We start from the raw sequence: 26520 nt of genomic DNA, 5'->3' as shown, positions 1-26520 counted from the left end.
TGCGGATCACGGACCGGCCGGAGTCAACACCTACAGGTAATATGGAACAGTTTGTCGAGAAATTGCTGATAACGCTGTTGGGCAGCGACACTTTCTCATCCATGTTTGTTGTCTAAAGGGCACATCGTTCCTTGGGCCCAAGGCCAGCATCAGGCGCTCCTCCACAACCAATAATAGCAGAATTACTTAACTATCGCGACAGAGATGCGGCGTTGAGAGTCGCCAGGGAAAAGCAGACTCTACACTACGAGGGATCTACGCTTGCCTTGTTTCCCGACTTCACCATGAAGGTTCAAGGGGCATGTCACCAGTTTGCCCCACTAAAGAAGCTGTTGAAGGACAAGAACATTGATTATGCGATGCTGTATCCGGCTCTCCTCTGAGTCAATCGCCAAGGGAGGTCACTTATTTTTACTGACCCAAATACTCTGCAAAAAGCAATAAAAGACTGGTCCAGAGAGCAGCAGCACAGCCCGGACAAGTGGTGGGGGACTCATTGGAGGAGCAGGACTGAACACCTGACCGTCCATGATTCAGATAAGACACGAGTGCATGTGGGGGCTTATGATTAAGATATAGCCTACGACCTTCCCCGGACATAGGCGGACTCTATGGGGCTATTTAGGCCCCCTATTTTCTCGAGTTGTACCACAACTTCCATGAGCACACCTCTTTTCTTAGGGAATTGGAGGGGTTAAGGCACGATAGTTGGATGGGCGAGGCCCTATGTTTGATAATATTATTATGCCGACTGTATGATACGTATTTTTCACGCTAATGTATAACTTTGTTTAGTTGTAGTGCGAAGGGGACCATTCATTAGTAACGGTTGGATTGAAAACTCATTGTAGGCTGCCTCCGCCTGCAAGTGAATCACACACTGTGGAGATTGCTATTGCTACATTTTGGTGGACGGTAAGGCGGGTGGTGGGTTTGATTTGATTTGGATCCGTAGTATGAAAGTTTGGTTTGGTGGGACATATTGGGTCTTTTCCCGTCAGGTCCTGATTGGGGGGGGCCTTCCTAGGACCAGTTTCTGGCATTTCAGCCGTCTTCAGCCAGGCTTGCTTGAATCCAGTGGCAAAGTGAGCAAGGGACTCACGTCTGAGCATACCCTGCCAACTTATGGCGAACAAAGCAAAAACCAAAGGAAATGATGAACGGAGTGTTGAACATTGCAAGCACTCACCCTCAGTCAACTGATCTGGGTTTAATCCATCACCGTTCTTTAGCCCACTCTGCCACCCCAGTTCAGATATGGCCATTTGCAAATCAGTCTGACCCTGTGCCTCATGGGAACAGTCCAGCCCGAACTGCCAAGCCATGTCTTCCCTGGACCGGAAACAAGCTTCCTAGGACCAGTTTCTGGCATTTCAGCCGTCTTCAGCCAGGCTTGCTTGAATCCAGTGGCAAAGTGAGCAAGGGACTCACGTCTGAGCATACCCTGCCAACTTATGGCGAACAAAGCAAAAACCAAAGGAAATGATGGACGGAGTGTTGAACATTGCAAGCACTCACCCCCAGTCAACTGATCTGGGTTTGATCCATCACCGTTCTTAAGCCCACTCTGCCACCCCAGTTCAGACATAGCCATATGCAAATCAGTCTGACCATGTGCCTCATGGGAACAGTCCAGCCCGAACTGCCAAGCCATGTCTTCCCTGGACCGGAAACAAGCTTCCTAGGACCAGTTTCTGGCATTTCAGCCGTCTTCAGCCAGGATTGCTTGAATCCAGTGGCAAAGTGAGCAAGGGACTCACGTCTGAGCATACCCTGCCAACTTATGGCGAACAAAGCAAAAACCAAAGGAAATGATGGACGGAGTGTTGAACATTGCAAGCACTCACCCCCAGTCAACAGATCTGGGTTTAATCCATCACCGTTCTTTAGCCCACTCTGCCACCCCAGTTCAGACATGGCCATATGCAAATCAGTCTGACCCTGTGCCTCATGGGAACAGTCCAGCCCGAACTGCCAAGCCATGTCTTCCCTGGACCGGAAACAAGCTTCCTAGGACCAGTTTCTGGCATTTCAGCCGTCTTCAGCCAGGCTTGCTTGAATCCAGTGGCAAAGTGAGCAAGGGACTCACGTCTGAGCATACCCTGCCAACTTATGGCGAACAAAGCAAAAACCAAAGGAAATGATGGATGGAGTGTTGAACATTGCAAGCACTCACCCCCAGTCAACTGATCTGGGTTTAATCCATCACCGTTCTTTAGCCCACTCTGCCACCCCAGTTCAGACATGGCCATATGCAAATCAGTCTGACCCTGTGCCTCATGGGAACAGTCCAGCCCGAACTGCCAAGCCATGTCTTCCCTGGACCGGAAACAAGCTTCCTAGGACCACTTTCCGGCATTTCAGCCGTCTTCAGCCAGGCTTGCTTGAATCCAGTGGCAAAGTGAGCAAGGGACTCACGTCTGAGCATACCCTGCCAACTTATGGCGAACAAAGCAAAAACCAAAGGAAATGATGGACGGAGTGTTGAACATTGCAAGCACTCACCCCCAGTAAACTGATCTGGGTTTAATCCATCACCGTTCTTTAGCCCACTCTGCCACCCCAGTTCAGACATGGCCATATGCAAATCGGTCTGACCCTGTGCCTCATGGGAACAGTCCAGCCCGAACTGCCAAGCCATGTCTTCCCTGGACCGGAAACAAGCTTCCTAGGACCAGTTTCTGGCATTTCAGCCGTCTTCAGCCAGGCTTGCTTGAATCCAGTGGCAAAGTGAGCAAGGGACTCACGTCTGAGCATACCCTGCCAACTTATGGCGAACAAAGCAAAAACCAAAGGAAATGATGGACGGAGTGTTGAACATTGCAAGCACTCACCCCCAGTCAACTGATCTGGGTTTAATCCATCACCGTTCTTTAGCCCACTCTGCCACCCCAGTTCAGACATGGCCATATGCAAATCAGTCTGACCCTGTGCCTCATGGGAACAGTCCAGCCCGAACTGCCAAGCCATGTCTTCCCTGGACCAGAAACAAGCTTCCTAGGACCAGTTTCTGGCATTTCAGCCGTCTTCAGCCAGGCTTGCTTGAATCCAGTGGCAAAGTGAGCAAGGGACTCACGTCTGAGCATACCCTGCCAACTTATTCCTGCAAGAAACACATTTACCACTTAATTCCAGATGTATCCCCCCTTTCACCTGGCAGTTTCCTCTCTATTTGCTCCTAGATGCAGTTTTTAAAGAAGAACTGGCCGAGGCTATAGAGACCTTCTTCAACAAAAATGTGGGCTCTTTTGATAACTATCAAGTTGTTTGGGAATCCTTCAAGGACTATATTAGGGGGATCACCATCTCGAAACATTCAGGGGTACTTAGATCCATACGTAACCTACTGACAGATTTAGAGGGGAAGATTAGGATCATTGAACGCCGCCTCTTGTCGGGCATGGATAGTATAGCAGAGAAGGAACTTGCAGAATTACTAGGAGAATATAATACGGCGGCGGATGATGCAATTAAACATTTGGGTAAATATGCCACAGCTAGGGCATATGGAGAGAGTGAGAGACCAGGTGCAGTATCAGCACAGTTACTCAAAAGAAGAAGGGAAGCAACGCTAATGATGGAGATTCGATCAGCTGAGGGCACGTGTTTAACTGATGACAAGGAGATAGAGGATAGATTCCGGCAATATTATTCAGAACTATATACCACCCGTGACACTGCTCCGGTAGAAGACATACTCGACTATTTGGCACATATCAAACTACCGTGGCTATCTAACACACACAGGGAATTCCTTATGAGACCCATTTAGAGGAACGAAATACTGCTAGCCTTATTCAGCATGCGTGCGGGGAGTGCTCCTGGTTCAGATGGCCTTACGGTCACATTCTATGGGCGTTTATTGATTTACTGCTCCCACAACTAGCTACGCTATTTGATGATATGTGCGTCAACGGTGAGAGTAGCTCTCCTTAAGCCTGGTAAGTCCCCGGAGGATTGCGCCTCGTATTGCCCTTTGTCCCTGCTTAATGTGGACACAATGCTGTTCGTTAAAATCCTGGCTAATAGACTGGTTCCACTCGTACCAACTTTGGTCGCACCGGAGCAGGCGGGGTTTGTCCCCGGAAGGAATCTAACTTACAACATACGTACTGTCTTCGGAGTCCTGCAACACACTAGACCGGAAACTCCAGAAGCTGCTGTCTTCCTAGATATAGAGAAGGCGTTCGACTCTGTAGAATGGCCATTCATGAGGCAGGTGCTGAGTAGGATGGGAGTGGGACCTGTTTTCCTTCAGCTATTGGGCGTTCTGTATAGTAAACCCACGGCTAGGATCAAAATTGGCAACATAGTTACAGACCCAATACATATCTCCAGGGGCACGCGACAAGGCTGCCCATTGTCGCCATTACTTTATGCCTTAGTGGCAGAGCCATTGGCTTGTGCGTTGCGAGAATATCACCAAAACCGGGGAATATCCTTTCCGCACTATAAAATTATAGTTTCCACATACGCGGATGACACACTTCTTAATATCAGACACCCTGAAACCAACCTCTCGGCAGTACTCCGTGAGGTGGTACGTTTTGGAGTATTGTCTGGTCTGCACATTAACTGGCTGAAGTCTATCATCTTCCCACTTACACCATGTACGCCTCAGTTTGAACTAGATTACCCTCCCTTATGGACCACAGAAGCGGTACGTTATTTGGGCATAAAGTTCACACTGATTCCAAAACAGTGTTCAGGGAAAATTATGGGGTGACCTTTAGTAAGCTTGAAGATGATGTGGAAAGATGGATTAAACGCCCTCTATCCCTACTAGGTAGAATATCCATTATGAAGATGGTGGTATTGCCGCGCCTATTATTTTTATTTACCAATATTCCCATGTTGATCCCCGTGTCTTCTTTAGCCGTCTCACGACTTTGATGATTAGATTGGCATGGGCTGGTAAGCAACCGCGTGTCAATTGGAAAATCCTGGTTTTACCATATTCTATGGGTGGTCTGGGAGCACCAGATTTCGATTTATATTACAGAGCCGCGCAATGCTCGCACGCCCACTACTGAATACATGGTTCCTCTGACATACCCCACCTCAGAACTGAATCGGAGGTTGCTGCACCGCTCCCAATTCCGGCTATACTGTTTCAGATTGCTGATCGGAGAACGTGGGTTCTTGACTCTATCAAATCCACATTATTAACAAACACAAGAGCAACCCATATGTCCTTGTGAACTGGGTATTTTGCAGTAAGCAATAACAGTGTCCACAAGGAACTTATTTCAATTAACACAGTAACAATAAAGAGTACAAATTTATATACTCATAACTGATTCAATCAGAAAATTTCTGATTGAATCAGGTATGAGTTATTGCTTTCTATCAATTCCACAACACATGCATGGCAATACCTATTGCAGCAACAAGCTGGTGCAATTCTATATTCGCCAAAAGCCCGGCTAGAGTGGTGCACGTGTCTCGCACCTTGCAAAGACAGATGAGTCACACGCGCACTTAATACTATGGGCATACACACAGTTGGGGATCTGTTTAAAGGCGGGGTTGCAAAAAGATGGGAGGAATTTGATACAGCTGACTTAGTGCCAACCACTTTGATGCAATTTCATTTTTGCAGAACGTGCACAGCACTGAGAGAATTACTCGGGGATGATTACCTTGAACCTCCGGAGCTACTAGCTTTAACATGCATAATACGGGCTACCTCTCCAAAGCGCATAGTATCCAAACTTTACACTATATCTATGTCATATAGAGCGAATCACTATACAAAGGCCCGCTTGGCATGGCAGCGCGATTTATCCATAGAAATGGATGATGCTATATGGACCTACTGTTGCACATGCACCCAGTGTGTTTCACTTAATGGTAGACACCGGTTAGTTCACTTTAAATATCTAAATCGGGTATATTACACCTGTGATAGGCTACATAGATACGGGTTAAGAGACAATGAGACCTGTGACCATTGTCGAGGGCACACAGCAGACTTCCTCCATCTTTCCTGGACCTGCCCTGGCATCGCAGCATACTGGGAATCTGTATTTAAGGAATTAAGCCACATCACTAGGACGACTTTAGAACCGGACCCTGCTCTCGCTTTATTGGGTTATTCTGAGTTAATACCCAAAGGGGTATGACGTTTGATCGATATGGGAATGTTGCTGGCTAAGCGAAGGCTGGCGATTAATTTGTCTCGAGGTCCACTACCCACGATCCAGCAATGGAAAAGGGACATGACATATTGTAGCACGCAGACAGAACTCTCTAGCGACCTTCTCCCCCCACAAAATAGGCCCCAAAACGTCTGGGAAATGTACAATACCTACCGACACTATGCCTCAGACAGCAGTAACAATGCAACAGATTGATACCATGTAGATCGAACAATTGAGATAATGACTGCGGTTATGTTATGTTATGTTATGCACTTTTGTATTGCGCACAGCTGCCCCAGCTAAGGGGCGTCCTGGCGCATGGCAGGCAATGTGCAACAGATAGCAGAAACACAACACAGATAAAAGATCTATTTAAAAAAGAAACGTTTTCAGAGCTTTGCGAAAGGCCAAGAGGTCAGTCAGTAGCCGCAAGTCCACTGGGAGGGAATTCCAGAGTTCAGCCGCCCTCACCCGAAAAGAGCGACCACCAGCCCGACACAACCTGTATCGGGGGACCACCGCGAGCGCTTGGCGTCCCGATCTCAAAGCGCGGGAAGGAACATACCACGACAGGAGGTCAGCAAGAATTGGCGGACCTACTCCCCTCAAGATCTTAAACGCCAAGCACAACACCTTGAACTGGATGCGTGATTTAATGGGGAGCCAATGCAAGGATCTCAAGACACCTGAGACAGAGCTCCTTCGGGGTAAGCCTACAATGGCTCTAGCCGCGGCATTCTGCACTCGTTGAAGGCGGGTAGTCTCCGCCACATTGGTCCCTACCAAAAGCGAGCTGGCATAGTCCAGGCGAGATAATACCGTGGCCTGGACTATCAGCTGCCTGGTACCACGGTCAAAGAACTTAAGAATGGGCCTCAGCGACCGCAAGATGCCAAAACAGCCGGCCGCGATTTTCTTCGAGTGGCCCTCGTAACTGAGAGCGGGATCCATCCACACTCCCAGATTCCTAAGTTCAGTGACCGGGAGAGGGACCGGCCCCAGTTCAATGGGCCACCACTTGTCCCCCCACAGTTCCGCCTTCCTGCCAACGATCATGATCTCGGTTTTCTTCGCGTTGAGCTGGAGACAGTTGTTCTTCATCCAGCTTGCCACCGCCCTAAGTCCACTCTGAAACCTGGGGGCATCCCGATCCGCATCCCCGCTGATAGTCACCGCTAGCTGAGTATCGTCAGCATACGAGACCATAGTCATGTCCCATTGCTTGACGATCTCAGCCAGCGGTCTCACATACAGATTGAAAAGCGTGGGACTCAGCGAGGAGCCTTGCGGGACCCCCTGTCTCAGAGGAAGGAATTGGGACTGGTACGGTGGCAGCGCAACGCTAAAGAAACGATCGTTCAGGAAAGAGCGAAACCACTGGAGGGCAGAGCCACCCAGCCCGACCTCCTCCAGGCGAAGCAACAGGATAGGATGGGACACGGTGTCGAACGCGGCGCTCAGATCTAATAAAACGAGCGCCGCTGTCTGCCCCGCATCCATCACTGTGCGTAGGTGTTCAGCCATGGAGAGAAGGGCAGACTCCGTGCTGTGACCAGCACGGAAGCCATTTTGGGTGGGATCCAAGATGTTAAACTGGATGAGGTGGGCCGAGAGAACTTTATTGACATGGGCCTCCATTACTTTGGTAATTATATTTAGAATGAGTATATCATAATCAGCATGTTATGGAGCCCTCGGGGGACATGACTGACTGTAAAACTGATGTGTGCAAAATGTGACCAGTGGTTATGCGAGTCTTATAATTGTCTGTATCCGATATCTGCACCATTTGAGATTGTTATTATTGGCCACCAATAACAAAGTGTATTACGTGCATGTAACATTGCACAGCTGTGTCTTGCAGTTGATTGTTCTAAAAAAACTCAATAAAAAAAAAAACTAGTTACAGAACGTCTTTCCTAATCATCACTAATCACATCAGCCCAAGCGAGTGGCAACAAGTACGATTCAATAACTAGGTTAGGTGGGTAGCGCCAAGTAAGCTAAGCACTTGTGTAGAATAACAGATTATTACATAATATTTGAAAACTTAACCTTCCTGCATGGCATCAGCATGCTTGCTATTATTTGGGAGCAAAATATTAGCTATAGCATAGAACACACAAATAATAATGAAAATTAATCATTTTAATAATTACTCACCTAGCCCTGCAACCTCAACTCCTAGCTGGTCCAGCAGGTCCTGCACTTGGTCCAAGATGTCAGACCAGCGGTGCGCCTACTGTTGATGGGTGCGCTGGACCCCAGAGCAGTGGTAAACGGCCCAGCACACCCTTGCCCAGTGCTGCTGGCGCTTCTGCATCCTGTACCCGGACCCAGGCCTACCATCTGCTGCCAGGGTGGAGGGGAGGAGACGCTGGCACCTTAGGACAGAGCTCTTGAGGCGGAAAGCCGAGAGCTAGGAACCCCTTCACTAAACTTAATTTTAAAAATGTATATTGTGTGAATACTTGTGTGCTTTTAAAACTTGCACTACTTGCTCACCTGGTGATTGCCTCGCCGCTCAGCTGAGCGAGGCGCTGAAGCAGGCAGCAGGCAACCGCCGCGACCTCCCGGGCTCCGCCCACCAAAATAGGCCACGCCCCCTTTTGCATATCTAGGCGCGCTCTGTTGACCAGCGCTGCTTAGGACAGAGCTCTTGAGGCGGAAAGCCGAGAGCTAGGAACCCCTTCACTAAACTTAATTTTAAAACTGTATATTGTGTGAATACTTGTGTGCTTTTAAAACTTGCACTAGTTGCTCACCTGGTGATTGCCTCGCCGCTCAGCTGAGCGAGGCGCTGAAGCAGGCAGCAGGCAACCGCCGCGACCTCCCGGGCTCCGCCCACCAAAATAGGCCACGCCCCCTTTTGCATATCTAGGCGCGCTCTGTTGACCAGCGCTGCTTAGGACAGAGCTCTTGAGGCGGAAAGCCGAGAGCTAGGAACCCCTTCCCTAAACTTAATTTTAAAACTGTATATTGTGTGAATACTTGTGTGCTTTTAAAACTTGCACTACTTGCTCACCTGGTGATTGCCTCGCCGCTCAGCTGAGCGAGGCGCTGAAGCAGGCAGCAGGCAACCGCCGCGACCTCCCGGGCTCCGCCCACCGAAATAGGCCACGCCCCCTTTTGCATATCTAGGCGCGCTCTGTTGACCAGCGCTGCTTAGGACAGAGCTCTTGAGGCGGAAAGCCGAGAGCTAGGAACCCCTTCACTAAACTTAATTTTAAAACTGTATATTGTGTGAATACTTGTGTGCTTTTAAAACTTGCACTACTTGCTCACCTGGTGATTGCCTCGCCGCTCAGCTGAGCGAGGCGCTGAAGCAGGCAGCAGGCAACCGCCGCGACCTCCCGGGCTCCGCCCACCGAAATAGGCCACGCCCCTTCCCATTGATATTTAAGAATGTGCTGTTTCCGGAGGCGCAGCGGACGGGCGCAGCGGGCGCGCCGGCGGTGCGCCGAAGGCGCGCCAAAGGCAAGCCCGCCTGCGCCCGTTCGCGACCAGACGGGACCAGGGGCCACTAACCCTGGTTCTCCCACCCCCCAGGGCAGGACATATAGCTCGACAGCCTTACACAGCATAGGAAGAACTGTCGCAGTCCAGTGCACGCATATGTATGCTCCTACAGAGTTCCCTCCCCGCTGCCCGGACTGCAAACACCCCCTCCGCAACACCTCCCCGTTGGCCACAGCCCAGAAATACTGCATGTACGCGTTAAACTGTCGATCACTGCCAAAGCATTGTACACAAATCGCCATGCTGCTAGAGGAACACAAGCCAGACGCGATCTTCTTAACAGAAACCTGGCTCTCGGCTCAATCAGAGCCTGATTTAGTCTCAGCCTCATCCGCTGGCTACCATATCTTCAGAGTAGACAGACCGGAAGGGAGAGGAGGAGGTCTGGCCATTATATTAAAGGACCAGTATCATTGCCGCACCACAGCAGAAACCATCCCTGGTTGCGAGAGTGTAGAATTCTGTATAGAGTTCCACGCGAATAGTTCATTCTCTGGCACTTTGATCTATCGCCCCCCCCCCGAGCCTGCAAAATTATTCCATACATCTCTCCCAGAGATTATAGCGAAAAGAATTTTATCCTCTGCCAATCATACGGTTTTAGGGGACCTTAATCTCCATTTTAACTCCCCTTCAGACCACACTGCTAAGGAGCTAATAAATGACCTTGGAGCTCTCCAACTGGCCCAACTGGTCACAGCCCCGACCCACGAAAGGGCAATCTACTAGACCCTATTTTCAGTAACTGCATTGACTTAACTGTTGACCAACACATTCCCCTCCCATGGTCGGACCACTTCTTGGTCCCGTTTACCTGGGTCACCCATAAAGCCCCTCAATTACCCCCTCAATTTACAACTAGGAGAAACTGGTCAAAACTCCCTGTGGAATCCTGGACGCATGATCTGGACTCCACCCGTCCGCCACCCTGCCCAGACCCCAACGTGGCTAACGGAAACTATGCAGGTTGGATTACGAACTCATTAGATATGATCCTCCCTTTTCGCAGATCGTCCTCAAAAAGAACGCAGAAATCAGCCCCTTGGTTCTCTGATTCGCTAAGAGAGCAAAAACGCCTCTGTAGGCAACGAGAGAGAGCCTGGCGATTAGACTTTCTCCCGGAAAAAAAGGCATCCTACAAAGAGGCGATCAAAGCCTACAGAGAAGGGGTCAGGACGGCCCAGGCTACTTATTACTCTGACAAAATCCTGGAAGATAAATCAAAGCCCAAGGAAATCTTCCACATAATAAAACAATTCATCAGCGTCACCACTGCCCCCCATCCGATCAAGACTCAAGATCAATGCAATGAGTTGGCGGAATTTTTCCATAACAAGGTGTTGAAAATCTACTCCACCTTCCCAACAATAGCCTCGACTTCGGATGCGACTGACCTACTCCTCCCGAGAACCCCCCTCCCCCCAGACCAGCCTGTTCTTGATCATTTTCCCCTTCTGGACCTTGACACCCTAGATAAAGTGGCACGCCAAGTTAAGTCGGGCTCTCCACGTGACCCAGCGCCCCCAGAAGTCCTGATGCAGGCAGGTGAAGCCACCTTGCCTGTGATCCTGGAACTGCTAAACTCATCTATATCCGCATGCTCGGTTCCCACAGCCTGGAAGCAAGCAATGGTGCGGGCGCTGTTGAAAAAACCTAACCTGGACCCTGATGATCACTCCAGCTACCGCCCCATCTCACTCCTCCCTTGGGCTAGCAAGGTGTTGGAGAAATATATAAATGCCCAGTTGGTCCAGTTTCTAGAGAACCACTCCCTATTACATACGTCCCAGACAGGTTTCAGACCAAAGCATGGGACTGAAACCGCCTTATTAGCAGTCACCGAAGAATCTCGAAGGATACTGGATCAGGGAGGATCAGTGGCAGTGATCCTCCTTGATCTAAGTGCCGCCTTCGATACGGTCAGCTATGCCACCTTGCTGAACCGTCTCTATAACATCGGAGTCTCGGGTGATGCACTAAGGTGGTTCGACTCTTTCCTGTCTGACAGATCTTTTCAGATCTTCGACGGCGATACAATGTCACCCAGTAAGCCTCTCAGCTGCGGAGTACCGCAGGGCTCTTCACTGAGCCCTGTGCTATTTAATGTATACATGAAACCACTGGCTGGGGTAGTCGAACCGTACGGCATTAAAATCGTGTCGTACGCCGACGACACTCAGCTAGTGGTTTCATTGGCGCAAGAGAGCAGCAGGCAATCCCCGGTAGGTCTGTTGAAATGTTTAGAGGACGTGAAGGAGTGGATGACCAACTCCTCCCTCAAGTTGAACGGAGAAAAAACAGAGCTCATGCTCCTAGGCCCAGCATCGCCAGTACCTTTCACCTCCTTGTGGCCCTGCGGTCTGGGTGCTCCCCCCACCCCCAAGGAAAGTGTCAAGAGCCTGGGAGTATGGTTAGACAAAAGGCTCTCCTTCTCCACCCAGGCCACCAAGCTGTCCGCCACCTGTTTTGGCCTACTTAGAGTCCTGAGGAAGGTCCTTCCACTTCTGCCTCTAGAGGCCAAAAAGGTGGCAGTACAAGGCCTCATCCAGTCCCGCCTGGACTCAAACAATGCTCTATACGTAGGGGCCCCTGAGATGACCCTTAGGAAGCTGCAAGTGGTACAAAACTGCGCCGCACGTACCCTACTCCAGATTCCGCGAACCCAGTCAGCTAGACCTGGACTGAAAAGCCTGCACTGGTTGCCAGTGAGGCTAAGAGTGACATTTAAGGCACTGTGTATTGCGCATCGGGCTTTTTGGAAGACGGGATCAGCAATAAATAACAATCTTGTCATCCCCTACCACCCAAATAGGAACCTTCGATCCACGGACGCTTTCCTGGCAGTTGTTCCTAGAGTGAAAAGAGCCAGGACCGGGGGTAGGCTGTTCTCGCTGAACACCGCCAAGCTCTGGAATGCTCTCCCCCTCTCTCTTCGCTCCAACCCCGACTTGCTCGCATTCCGGAAAAAGCTGAAAACATTACTGTTCGCCAAATCTCTCTAATCCTAATCTCCCTGTTCCGTCATATCTCTGCTTCTACTCAGCGCTTGGACGCCCGTGGGCAGCAACCGCGCTTAACAAATCCATTTCCATTCCATTCCATTCCATTCCATTCCACCTCGGAAAACAGGGCACGGGGCTGCACCCCTGCCTGGCGACGCCTTCCGCAAGGTGTGTGCCCTTATCTGGCCTAATCTGCCATGGGGCTGGGGGGAAGAGAGGAAAAAAAGAAACGGGGACAAAGAAGGAAGGACAGGGTAGTATTAAGGAAGTAGGAAAGCTCAAAGTTGAAGTACAAAACTCACCAAAAACACACAGTAAAGTAGAAAAAAGACAAATACACATTTATAAAGATAAAGGGTAAGATAATAAATAAAAATGATGGTAAAAAAGTTTTAAAAGCCAAGGACGACAGAGATTAGGGAAGGATGAAAAAGTAGGCCCCAGCACCACAAACAGAGTAAGAAAGATGTGCGACCTCATGGTGCAGTTTGCACAATATTTCTACCCAAACACGCAATGTGCCTTACCTTGACACTAATTGTGTTTTCTGCCTGAGCAGGGCTCACACCCCAGTAAACTAACCATCCAATGTTTTACAATCATCTTCCAGTTCTCCATAGCAATTTCTAGGGAAACAAATAATACACTTGCAAATGTAATAAGCCCTATTCCTTAGAGTGAGCTTTTCCATAAGCAGTTACATTGCACTTTAACACTGCTGAAATGACTTTGGAGTCACATTAAGCCTATTCTTTAAAAGACCCTCTGGCTACCAACTCAAGAAATAGTTGACTTCATAATGTTGTGCACTATTCACAAACAGATTAATAATCACGCATCCTACTTGTTGAGTTGTTGCCTGATGTGTTACTCTCCTACTCAGGCTAACCTGGTGTCTCGCTGTGGTCCTTTCACTTATAGCCACTTTGAAAGGCAAACTTTTCTTGATTCCTGGACCCTCCCTATGAAACTCCTTCCCTGTTTTCTTACAGTCATTCATAATCTGTCACCTGTGCAAACCCAATGTGTGACATTGTAGCTCTTCTCTTGCTGCAAAATTGTCAAGAGCCTCATTTCCCTTCAAAGTTTAGTGCCATGAAACACTTCTGGGTGTACGTTATGTTATCATATTACAATAAAAGAAAGATCACTTTTTTCATTTTACTTTGTAAATGTGCATGTGTTTATTGTAGTTTGTGCATTCCTGCACAAATGTGTCTGTATTGTTTACATTTGGGTCTTGATTTACTTACATTGTGCGCAGGTGCTTCCCTGGCACAAAGCGATGCAAAACATTGTGTCGACTCAACTTTATAAAATCCCAAGGGCACCGTTCAATTTGTTCTGCTCGAGAGCACACCCGACCCTTAGTAAAGCTAGAACTTAGGACCTTATTCAGAGTTTGGACGAGAGGGTACTCAGTCAAAACATGGTCGATGTGCAATGTGCCCTATTTAGAGTACCAAGAACAATAACATACTTGTTATACAGCAGACAGGACTTCCTCCACATTTTGAATTGGGTTCCCTGTCTTCCAAACTTTATTTAAGGCACTCAAGGGCTCATTTAGATTCTGATGGACGGTACTTCATTCCACAAGTTCAGTGAGGGGATGTACTGGTCTGCCCTAGTGGAGAGCAGTCCCCGATATTTAGAGGTCTTTGCATGCAGGCTGAGATATCTGTGTCTTAAGCGGACCACTATGGCCGTGGCTGCACTGCAGACACTGAAGGTTTTCTGTATGGGTGTCTTGTTCAAGGCAGCAACACACTCTGCATGCAGGAAGTTGTTACTTAAAAACAAAAAAGTTATGGCACTGATGCACTGGGAGTCATGAGTTCTATATCTTGTTCGAGGCCGCCACTGGCAATCCCGAGCAGTAAAAAGTGACATCAGAATGTCCGTTCTCAATAGGGCAGATGATCTGATGGTCATTGTCCTACACATTAATGTCAGCCTGTTTGTCAATAGGGCTTTGGACGGCAGTAGACCGGAGAAAGGTCCGTCCCTCAGGGGCATTGAATGGAAATATGTGCAGTCTAGTTAACTGGGCTTTTTGGGCTACATCTAGTACAGGATGCAGCCCAAACGTATGTATGTTGCTATTTTGGAGCTGCCACCCACCATTTTGTTGGTAGGTGGACATGGTGGCAGCCGCTTAGTGGTTAGGATGTTTGAAAAAAATTTGTAAGCAGTTTTGTCGCGGTGGTGCATTTTGTGTTAGACAGGCAGTGTCAGCGTAGGGTAATACCTCCTCTGTGCCTTTACCGTATTTTAAGTCCTCAAAGGTCAGCATGAAGGATGAAAGGGTTTGCAAGGTACTTCCCCTCCTGTCAGTGGCCGGGCGCCTGGATTTGTTAGTGGCTGAGGGCACGGCCGCTAATTGGCCTGCCCAACGTGTCATGCTTCTAGCGGGGTGGGGGCTGCTGTATTAGCATGCTCGCCACCTTGAGGCCTTAGTACACCGCCGGTGAGTGCTAAAGGCGGCACAAGGGCCTGCGCTGCGGCCTCAATGCAGAGAGGAAGGGAGAGTTGGGGTGGGAAGGGGCCATGAGAAATATGCTGCACTTCTAGGAGCAGGGGGGAAACGTATTCAGGGTACCGTTACAGGGCTCTGGAAAATCACCTCCGGGCAAGGGACTGCCAAAGAAAGCAGGAGTGGTGAGCCTTGATGGGGAAGTGTCCAGGAGCAGTCTCGGTATTTGGGAGATATTGATCTGGTGCAGGTCCAGGCATCAGGAGATTATGAAGACCAGACACCTCTTCTGGGGGAGCAAGATTTAGTGGGTTAAGTGTTGGGATTCACTCAGGTGAGGTGGTTGGGGGTCTGTGGAATGCCCAGATTTGTTTGAGGCCTGGGAGAGCAGAAAAGACAGTAGAGCAGGGTCTCCAGGGCGAGGGACAAAGGCAGGAAATTGTGTGGAACTGGGCTCGGAGACTGGGCTTGGAGAGCCAAAGTGGATGGCACTGGAACCCCCGGCGGATTTGAGGGTAGGTGGGCACAGCTCCCATCGAGGACAGTTAGTGGAGGATGACACATCTCACATAGCAAAACGCAGCAGAGCTTCCTCGATAGTGGCTGCCATGCTTGAGTGGAGAGAGGGTGAGAAAGAAAAATTTGAGTGGGAGTCTGCTTCATGAAAACCCCACAAAGTTTATGCTAGGTAGGATGGTAGGGGTCAGATGTGAGGGCAGAGTAACAGGCCAGTGCAGTTTGTTGGTGGGGGGCAGAAGCTGCGGGCAGTTTTTCAGGGTGCTGCACACTTGGCCTACTTTGTTCTTTTCAGAGACATGACACACGGTGGGTTGCAGACCCGTGGAAGCACGGTGTAGCTCGCATACCCCAGGGGGAAGAAAAGCAGTGGCCCAGAATGGTCACCTGGACTGCATCATGGGACCCAGCAGCAAATGGCACAAGAAGGTCAAGGGAGGCCTCCTCATGGAGGATGCAGGAGCAAAAAGGGTCATCATTACAGTGGGAGCAACATGGGGCCAGACGGCCTGCATCAATGCCTGAGTGGGGTTTGTTATGGCCCCTCGGGGACAAACGGTGGATGCCCTTCGGGTGGGGAAGCGAGAGCCACAAGGTGTGGCGGCCACAGCAAGAAGATTTGAAGGGCTTGCATGGCAAGAGGAGGTATTGGATTATGGAAATAATAGTCTAGAAGATGGAGAAATTGTGGATTCTGAAGGGAAAGATAACATGGATGTTGCTGCCTAGTGAGAGTGTCACGTGGGAGAGGTTTCTTTTTTTTTAATAATTCTTTTTATTAACAGTAGGAATCAACATCTCAAGGCATGTCTCAGTACATTTTCTTTTTCCCTCACAAATCATACCTGTCCAGATCTAAGTGTACAGTAGCATGGTATTTGGTAACTAGTATCATGTCTACATGTATTCATCTTGAGCTGGCGTTATTGGTGGAGTATAAATATCCCCTCTATACACGTTCCAGTCATTCCAGATGCGGGTCCACTTTTTTGGACAGCCCCTGGCCACATATACAGTCTTCTCACGGAAGGGAGAGGTTTCTTAATCCCACGTTTAGTGCTGTTTTTCATGTGCCCAGTCAGGTCTAAAGAAGGCCTATGGACACACAACAGACGAGGAAGACAAATACACTGGTAAGGCCGTTGGCTTCATAGCGGGTGCCAACCTTACGGCCAGATGTAAATGTTCTAGACTTGTAAAGCGCACAGCTACCCCAGCAACGGGGCATCCCGGCGCTGTAGACCGCTGGGGAACCCGCCCTGGCTATCCCTGTGAGATGGTCCCTTTCTGGGTATCTCCAAGGTGAAACCAGGCATCCCCAGCGTCTGTGGGGGGCCGTTGTAGAGATGAGGCAAGCTTAATGCCCAGAGTTGCCGAGTGTGTTCCTGGTTAGAGTAGGTACCAAGGCGAGAATTATCGAGTCCGTTTTGACCCTGGTCCACGACCCTGCCGCGTCGGGAATTGAACCCTGGTCCCTGGCCGATTCTCTGCTTACGGGTCTGCCGCCTCTAACTAGTGAGCCACACCTCTCCACCTCTCCAGATAAGAGTGCTAATGCAGTGCTTGGTCTAATTATGGTGTCTATGGTGGTAGTTGCTGGGTGCGAGTGAGAGAGGGAGGCAAGTCTGAGCAAGGGTAAGTATGTCTAGGATACTGGGGTAGCGACAGAGGACATAAAGGCAGGGTAAAGGTAAAAGAGCTCATACGGATAAGGAGAATATTCTAATTTTACCAGAAGGTAAGGATGCTGCAACATGCATAGGCAAAGATAAACAAGAGGACAAAAGGAAGGCCGAGTATGCAGATGGGAAGGAGAGTAAGGAGCTTAAAATACACAAACAACCTTACATGGGGTCACTAAAACCCCTAGGGGCACACTTGATGTTGCCCACCAAAGAACACATTTGGAAGGGGGAATCTGTGGAGATGTTTAAACTCCTACACCGGGAACTCAGGGTAAAAGAGGGCTTAAAAGAGGAGGATTGTGAGCTGGTCAAGCGTCCGTGAGTTCCCATGACCACTGAGAATTGGACAACAGTGTTTCTAATATACGTCAGAGAAGTAGCCAGAAGGGAGCATTGACCTCTTCAAATATATTGATATTATCCTCAAGGCACAAATCTCTTTTGGGGATAATGCCTGGGCTCAGTAGGATGAGGAGTTTAGGGTGTGCATGGCATGGAACCCAGAGTCGAGATGGGTGATGGTTACAGATTTGTGGCAGAAGACCATAGGCTCAGACAGGTTCAGGAAGACTATATATACAGCCAGTGGTTTGCTTATTGTTTAGTGGCCCTTTCATGCACATCCCACCTGGGTAGGGGTGGGTACTTCCAGCAAGAACCAAGAAGGGACAAAAGGAGAATGCAGAGACTTTAACAAGGTCCTGTGCACACTTGAGTATTGTAGATTTAATAATGAATGCTCCAAAATGCTCGGGGAGACATCCCCATTTCAACTGTTATGGCACAGGGGGAGCGGCTAGATATCAGCAGTGTCACAGTTTAAACTGGCAACAGTCTTTAGGAGGATCACGCATGTCCAACGCAGGGAGCGCCGAGGGGGGAAAGGGGCACAAGGACCTCAAGGAAAAGACTCCTTCACCAGTTAAGTTAGACAGGCTCACATTTTGGTTGGCATCTTACCCAAACCCGGAGAATGCCCATACCTTGCAGGAGGGATTTACATGGGGCTTTAGGTTGCAGCACACAGGACCATTAAGAAGGAGGTGGGCAGTTTCAGCTCATGCAACATTTGTCACGGCTGGAGGGCCCCTCAGATAATGACTGCATCAGCGAAGACCTGGTGCCTGTGTCCTACTCATCAGTAGAGGTGGCATTGATCATGGTTGAACAAGTAGGCCCAGGCGCTTTTATGGTCAAATGTGACAAAATCAGCATTCCGGTTACTTTGGGCACACTCAGATGATTTATCACTACTTGGTATTCCATTGGAAGGGGCTTGGTATGTGGATAAGGCTCTGCCCATGGGATGCTCGATTTCATGCATCTTATTTGAGAGCTTCAGCACTTTCCTGCAATGGATTTTTGAACAAGGAACGGGTCACAAGAAGGTGACAAACTATCTCAATGACTTTTTTATGGTCACAGATTCTGGTTCCAAGGACCACCAGCATTTTCTAGTTAGCTTTCAGGAGCTCATGGAGGACGTGGGGGGACCTCTGGCACTGGAGAAAACAGTTGGTTCGGTGACCACCATTTAATTCTTCGGAATTTAGTTGAATTCAGTGACAACGATAGTGTGCCTTCCGCAAGACAAGAAGGTGGGAATGCAAGTGTGATTGGACACAATGCTGGCAAAAGAAAAGGTCAGAGGATGTGTCAATTGGTAGTGGGGTCCTTGGTGGGCTCCACGAGTAAGGCATATTACCAGCCTATGGCAAATTATTGAGCTCATTAATGTCCGAGAGAATGGACAAGAATAGAAGACATAGTGCAGTTTATATTGAAACTGACAGAGAAAAGTCTTTCCAGAATGACAATCGCAGGGAAGTTGGCATGCATAACCTTCATGGGAAATTACTGTGGGGTTATGTCCCATCAGCGGGGAGTTGGGTAAGAGAATATTAGAGGGTTGGACTAGAGAACAGGGTAATGCAGGACGGAGTAGGAAGCCTCCCCCTTGGCAGGTTTTATGTGGAGTTATACGCAGTTTGCCAGAGATTTGTTACTTGCAGGTTAAAACTATTTTATCTTCCACATTAATGTAGTTGATGTTTTGTGGGGCCTCTTGGGTATCTGAGCTGATGGCGGTTAGGGGAAGAGCAGGGTTTGAAATGGGAGGACGTTAGTTTTAGACAGGATGGGCTGGAAATCCACTTGATTAAGTCCAAGACAGATCAAAAGTCGAGGGTGGCTACAGTTCGAACAGTGGTACAGGGGGGTGAGGTATGCCCAGTAGTGTGGGGCAGAAAACTCAGGGCATGGGTTAGGAGTTTGGAGGGGTTAGTGTACTCTCTGCATCTAGGCGATCGAGGGACTTCCTTCCAGCTATTGGCAGTTTTGAGAAAAGCCGTGACGAAGCTAGAGTGGGTGGCTGCAGACTTTGGTACCCATTCATTTCTTTATGGGGCGGACACCGAGGCAGGAAGGAGAGGGTGGTCTAGGGATCAAATAATGGGACTAATAAGTGGTTGTCGAATTGTTATCAGAGGTATGTTAGGAGCAGGAAAGGGGAAGAGTGCTGAAGCTTTATGAATTTGATGTGTTTACCCCTTTCATCTCTTTCAAGTTTAGTACCTGGTCTTATGCCTGCTGGCTTGCCAGTGTGGCTTGTTGGACATTCCTTCATAAAGTGGGCAAATCAGGCAGCAGGAAAGAGTGCATGGGGTAGGAATTTGGATTTTAACAACAGCTAAGTGTCAGTTGAATTGTTTATAATGGGGAGCATGAAGTGGAGGGGGTTGCTGCCCAGGCTGTATAAAGTGACAGCTAGGAACATCAGCCCTGACATCTTGATGATACATTTAGGGGAGAATGATAGGGTAGCGGAAAAGGACCTGGTGCTCTTATGTTGCTTTAAGCAGAATTTGAAAAAGATAACATCGCAATGGTCTGGTTGTTTTGTAGCATGGAGAGAGTTTATTCCCAGGAGGTGTTGCCGTAGCGCGGTCAAGCCATCAACCATAGATAGGACCAGGAGAAAAGTGCATAGGGAAAACAAACGTTTTTGTAGGGGCGATAGTGTAGAAAGAATGCACCATTTGGACTTTCATTACAAGGAGGTAGAGTTTCCTAGGAATGATGGCTTTACTTGTTGGAGTTGAGAGAGTTTTCGGTTTGAACTTTGGCGAGACATGACTGAACAGTTCTGAATCAGTTGATGCCTTTTTCTGGTGGCGGTAGGCCGGCATGGTTGCAAGCCTTTTTAAGCACAGGTTATTTAATTCACTTTTGGCAGCGGCAGAAGTTCAAAAGGAGATGAGCAAACATGTCATAATGTCAAAGGGTATGTTTATTGATGGGGGGGGCTTAGGAGAGGGGGTAGGGAAGATAGGTTATTTGATGTATAGTGAGGTTTTAGTTTTGTAAGGCTTTGGGTCAAGGAATTTTTATGTGATGCGTACCAGTTTCAATAAAGTGGCCTTTTCCACACATAACAAGAGTAAGTGGTCAGTAATGTGTCCCATTTCACCCAAAGCTTTCTACCTGCTGAGCCAGAGTTCATTCATTGTAGTTCCCCAGCAGTAAGTTAAACTTATAATGGACTTGCTAAGAAACCTTTATTTTTCTGGGTGCTGTTGCTGGGGATTGTCCCCGGAGATACATGGTAACCTGCTTTTCAATTTGTTGGACATATGTACCATGGAGTTATGATAATACTAAATATTACAGAAAATAGCTAAATTCGAATATTTAAGAAACATAGCCTTTGTTATTGCCCAATTCCAGCCCTGGATTTGCTAGCATTTTTGGTCAGTTTTGCGAACTACAAATTCCTCAAATAAATCAACAAATCCTAAATTAATTTCAAAAATAGCAAATACTCGTTCATAAATAACGCAGCCGGTTTAAGATTTCCATTGCTCTTCAAGGTATTATTACCTCAGAGTTACCAATGCAATAATCTCAATATGTTTTCCATAACTTTTTTCAAAGTGAACACTCGCATAAACATCAGCGCAATACGTGTAATGCGTTTGTGTAACTTGAGTTCAATGGACGACCGGCAAGAAACCTGAAATGCAGGTTTCCAAGAATCATCTGGCAGGCTTTTTGTGAAAATTGTATTCTTTTGATCTTTTCTTCCATGTTCCTTGCAGGTTCTCGTGTTCAATGCACAGCAGGCATAAAGGCATCTTTCTGAGAAGAAAATGGTTGCATTATCTTATCCTGCTGGGATAGGAAATGTTTGTCCAAGTTTAACAGAGGGTTGCATCTTGCTTCCAGGATCAGATTGACCTAAAAAAAAGCGCAGCCTTGGTTCTCTACAGGAACTGTTATCGTGTGCACACTGGATAGGGAGGGTACAAATGAAACATAACGTGTGATAGGGCTTTCTTTTCTGCAAAAAGTCATTGGGGCATATCTACAAGGCGGCGATATAGAATTATCACCGCTTTTGTGGCTGTTTTCGTCCGAAAAGCGCCGATAATGTTATCGCTATATTAGCAAGGTCACGCTATCGCGTGAAACCTTGCCTCAGCACCTGAATTCCTAACGCCCATCTTTGCATCTCTAATGAGATGCAAAGTGGGCGTTCCTCCCCAGGATAACGGGAGAAATGTCGCTTAGCGACATTTCTCCTATTAGCAAGCCTCAGGGAAAGCAGCATAGCGACAAGAAAAGTAGCGATAACCTCTGTTATCGCTACTTTCCTTATGCCTGCTTTGAAACTGACTTAGCCATGATATCCTATGTAAGGTGGATATCATGGCTAAGTATGTGAGGCCCTATCAGCAAGCTATCGCCAAACTTCGTGGGATTATCGCTGGGTTTCCTGTGATAATCTCACGTTTGGCAGTTAGCGCTACGATTTTTATTGCTTTTGAGATAAGCATTGCTAATAGCACGCTATCTCAGCAATAAAAATCCATGCTAGCCGGCGATAATTATCCAAGCGCTAAGTGCGCTTAGCGATAATTATCACCGGTTGTTGCTGATATGCCCCATTATCTGTTTCTAACCGACCTAGATTCTAAAGTCAATTTCGTTTATAAACTGTAAAATAACTATTTATAATGTGTTAATGTTTAAATATTGAGGTCTTCATTACAAAGTGTTAATAATAAGGCCTGGTGCTCCCTCCAGCAGTTAAAAGCAACAGTTACGGTAGCTTTAGAGCATGGGTACTCAAAAACATTTTCCCAGGGGCCACAAACAGGGCCGGACTGGGAACCAAAACCGGCCCTGGCAAAGTCCCCGGCCGCCCCCCTCCCCCCCACCCCACCAAGGTGCCGCTGAGCTCTTTGCCAGGGCCAGTTTTCAGCCGATTTTGTTACAGGGTCAATTTTGCAGCCCAGTAACAAAAATGGCCCCAGGGGCCCAAAACCGCCCCCCACCCGTGCGGCCCACCGGGGGATTGCCCGGTGCCCGCTATGGCCAGTCCGGCCCTGGCCACAAAGTTTGGTCTGTGAAGTGATGGAGGTCTACATTGATGCCAGCAGGGTGGCGATCAGAAGGGGTTGGCAGTAAGGTGGGGTGCAGGGGAAGTGAAGCCTATACATCTAGTGTTTCAATTTCACAAGGTGTAACCAAAACCCTGGGATTAATCCTGGCTGTTTCCCACTTAACTACATTTTGTGATCCTAGGTAATTGTTTATTTAATTTTCTTGAAATAAATGACTTCAGGATGTGTGTTGTACAAAACCTCCTGTGTTTGATATAATAAACTATAATATTGTTCATGTATAATATAAACCCAGGCTACCCAAAGAGTTCACATAATAACTGACTTGCCTCTTATTTTACTACTGGCATTGTTGTCAGAGCAGAAGAATGAAAGTTTCTAAAATGACGTCTGTAAACTATCACTTAAATACTTCTCAATGCATTGATAGGATCTGATGTACTAAGGCGAAACGGTTCTACATGTTACTGATATACACTTTTTGATTTTGAACAGACCTTATCATACTTTTACACTTTTTCTGCACACTGTCTTTAAAAATGAAGGCGTTTCTGAATTTAATCAGTGCAGGCCACCCTCATTACTTCCTTTCATTATCTTAACTTAACCTTTAAATAAATGTTTGCCTATTTATTTAACTTCTTTTTAATGTTCGTACTAAGTTGAGTCCTTTGATGCTTTTGACCAGGGGGCTGCCTGTAAAGATCAGGAGGCCCGCATGTGATCCCCGGGCCTTAATTTGAGTATCACTACTCTAGATGGAGGGAAATATGGCAGATTTTAATCCAGACCTGAAGAGTCCCCACCGAACCAATATATCCTTTTCCAGTTGCCCTCTTAATTCACTTTTCCCACTGTATGTCACCCAGATTCTCCACCTTCCACCTGCTATCAGCACATGGAGTCTGTGGGCAAAGGGCACCAGATGCTGTTGCCAGCCTCACTGAAACCACTGCGCCCTGTACTAAAGCTGTGGATTGTCAACGGCAGTTTCTTTATTAGGGAGTGGGGACATTGCCCCCTTGTTTGTTTTGTTGCCCCCAGGCTGTGGGAACCATATTAAATGTTATTTACTTTTAATTCTATCCTTTTTTAGTTGCATGCCCAGCAAACTCTGCCTTTACAAGAGAGGGAGAGTGCCGGGCGGACAGACGTGGATGGCGATGAGGGGGGTACAGGGCTGTGACAGGTTCAGCTGCCTGGCCACCATGGGGGTAAGTGTGCATGTCAGGTTTGATGGGAACCTCGCTCTGACCAGCCCCACATGCGCACTTGAACCCTCACCTACCTGCAACGTAGGAGCCTGGGGATTACAGGCACAGCCACCAAGTGTCCTGAGGAGCGTGGGCAGTGCCTGATTGGGCCAATCCTTGCACTGCTCTCATACTGTTTACTTACATAAACAGCAAAGGAGCAGCATCTAGATTGGCTCAGGAGTCGGGGTGAGACTGGAGGCTGGGCTGAGCACGTCTGATGTAGGCAAAGTCACGAGTGTTCCTCTTCTGTGACGGACCGTCCAGACGGGGAGTCACTTGTGCATGTTGCAGATGGAACTTTGAGGCTGGTGATTGTTCTTGCTTGATTCACGCCTTGAGTTAGTGTTGCCAGCTTGTTTGCCACTGTAGAGACGTCTGAGGGGTGCCCCTTGCAATGCTCTAGGTTTGCCATTTACTTTTTTAGGTGGTATTTTTGAGCACTCTGATCCCCCATGCAGGGACATAGGAGACACTAGATTTCTGGAGGGGACAGGGTTAGCCGCGGAGACCCAATACAAATTTCCTGCGGTCCTTATGCCGCTGGCTCCGATAAACCTGTAACATCACAGAGTTTTGAAGTGAAATTGTGATATTAAAATAATCTAGTTTTATACAATTTCAGGTGCGGTTTTATCAAACACAGTCTAATATGCGGTAGCTCAGGGAGTCAAGACATATGCTGCCAAAGGCCAAACGCAACCTTGAGGTCACGGTTTCAGTTTTTGCAGGATCTGCTTTTCCTTCCTTCGAAGATTCATAGCATGAGTGCTACTCGATTTGTATAATATTAACCCCTGTATTTTTCTGTTCTAGTAGGCTGTAAGAACATGGCTGATAGCGATTCATAAGCAGGGACAGGACTCTTTATTTGGGGGGGGGGGGAGGGGGTGTTTTGTAGAGTTATATAGCGGGAACTTGACCCAGAGGAATTTGAGATCTGTACATCAGCACTAGCTACATTACACAAGATCACATTCATTTAAAAAAAAAAAAAGCAGATTAAGTGATTTGTCCAGAATCACAGGATGTTGAGCCAATACCAAGACTTGCACCTGGTTCCCCATTTCCAAAGTGGGCATCTCTGGCCATAATGCAACATCCTCTCCCTTAGATAAAATACAACAAAATGTATTTTGAGAAGCTGCAAGCTCTGCTGACTGGATTTATGGCGCTGATAATCCAAATGTATTGTGTCAAAGTGCTCTGAAGTGGTTGAAAAGACTTGTTGGATACTAAACAAAACATGTACTAAATATGACTCAAAGCGAGGCAACAGAGGTAGAAATAGATCCCTCAAGAAATCTGTTTGAGCTTCACCTGGATCTAGGAGCCCCGAAACAAATATATCTTCTTTTTTCTGTGGTCCTTTTTTCTCACAGACTAGGGTAATCAGAGAAGGCACCACCTCATGTTGATCAGAATGGAGTGGGGCAGTCAGGCCCATGCATCATGAAGTGGAGTAGTCAGGAAAGGAGAGGCAGTGTTTAATGCCACTATGGTGTGTATTAGCAAAGAGTGAGTTTGTCTGCTTGTTTCTTTCAAAAGATGCTAAAGAACAGTGGGGCTAGCCTTGGGCATGTGTAGTAGATCGAAAATGTATGTGTCTTGCCGGGGCTGCTGAAGTGCAAGAGGAGGTCCAGGGAAGGTGTAGGATAGAAAGCGTCTGGTTTTCTCTGGTTCTGCCAAAATAGGGGGGCAATCCCTTTGTAGTCACATCTCTCAGCCTGCCTCCTCATAGTATTCAGGATCACAGTTCCTATAGTTTTTGTATGCACAAAATTGCACGACTGTCTCTTTGGGGGAGACCTTAATGACAGCAGCCTCATTTTGTGACCCACAAGGTAGTCATAAGTACTGGAGGCAGGGTCAGACGGGGACAGAAAACCGACCTGGGCACCAAAATAAAAGTGCCCTCAGTAGTGAATCGGGTAGCTAATCAAGTGGCCAACATTGGCGAACCAAGGCAGCATAGGTGGATGCTCTGCCTTGTGCTACTTTGCATTTACTAAAGCACGCAATGCCACACAAAGTGGCTTTGTATGGCTTAGTAGATACAAATAAATATTTGTGCATCAGGGCTGTACCACACAAATGTCACAACAGTGATGCAAAATCTTAGTAAATCTGCCCTCTAGTGTATAGTTCTTGGCCAGACTTGGCATTGTTGGAGGGAGAGAGAAGTGAGAGCCTTACAGGGATGTGCATTGATACTATCATCCCATATCTGAAAGCCATTATGAGATGTATAGTAGTGGCCATAATGTGTGGATATTTGGGACCTGCAGTCATGGACTGCATTAAAGCCCTCAGATTGATCCGCTGTGCCTGTCAGATCTCTTCAGTTACTCCATTCCTGTTCATTTAGTGATGGCTGGTTTATTGGCTGCAAAGTACTGAGATTGGCAACCCTCATAGCATTGTTGCTAGAACATGAAATACCTTGAAAAAGGAAGAGCCGTTTGGCATAACATGAGCAGTTTGTTTAATTAAACAGTGCAGTTGGGAGAACAGTTACAGG

This window comes from Triturus cristatus, chromosome 8, assembly GCF_964204655.1.
Source record: "Triturus cristatus chromosome 8, aTriCri1.1, whole genome shotgun sequence".
Taxonomy (NCBI): Eukaryota; Metazoa; Chordata; class Amphibia; order Caudata; family Salamandridae; genus Triturus; species Triturus cristatus.
This window is presented reverse-complemented; position numbering follows the sequence as displayed.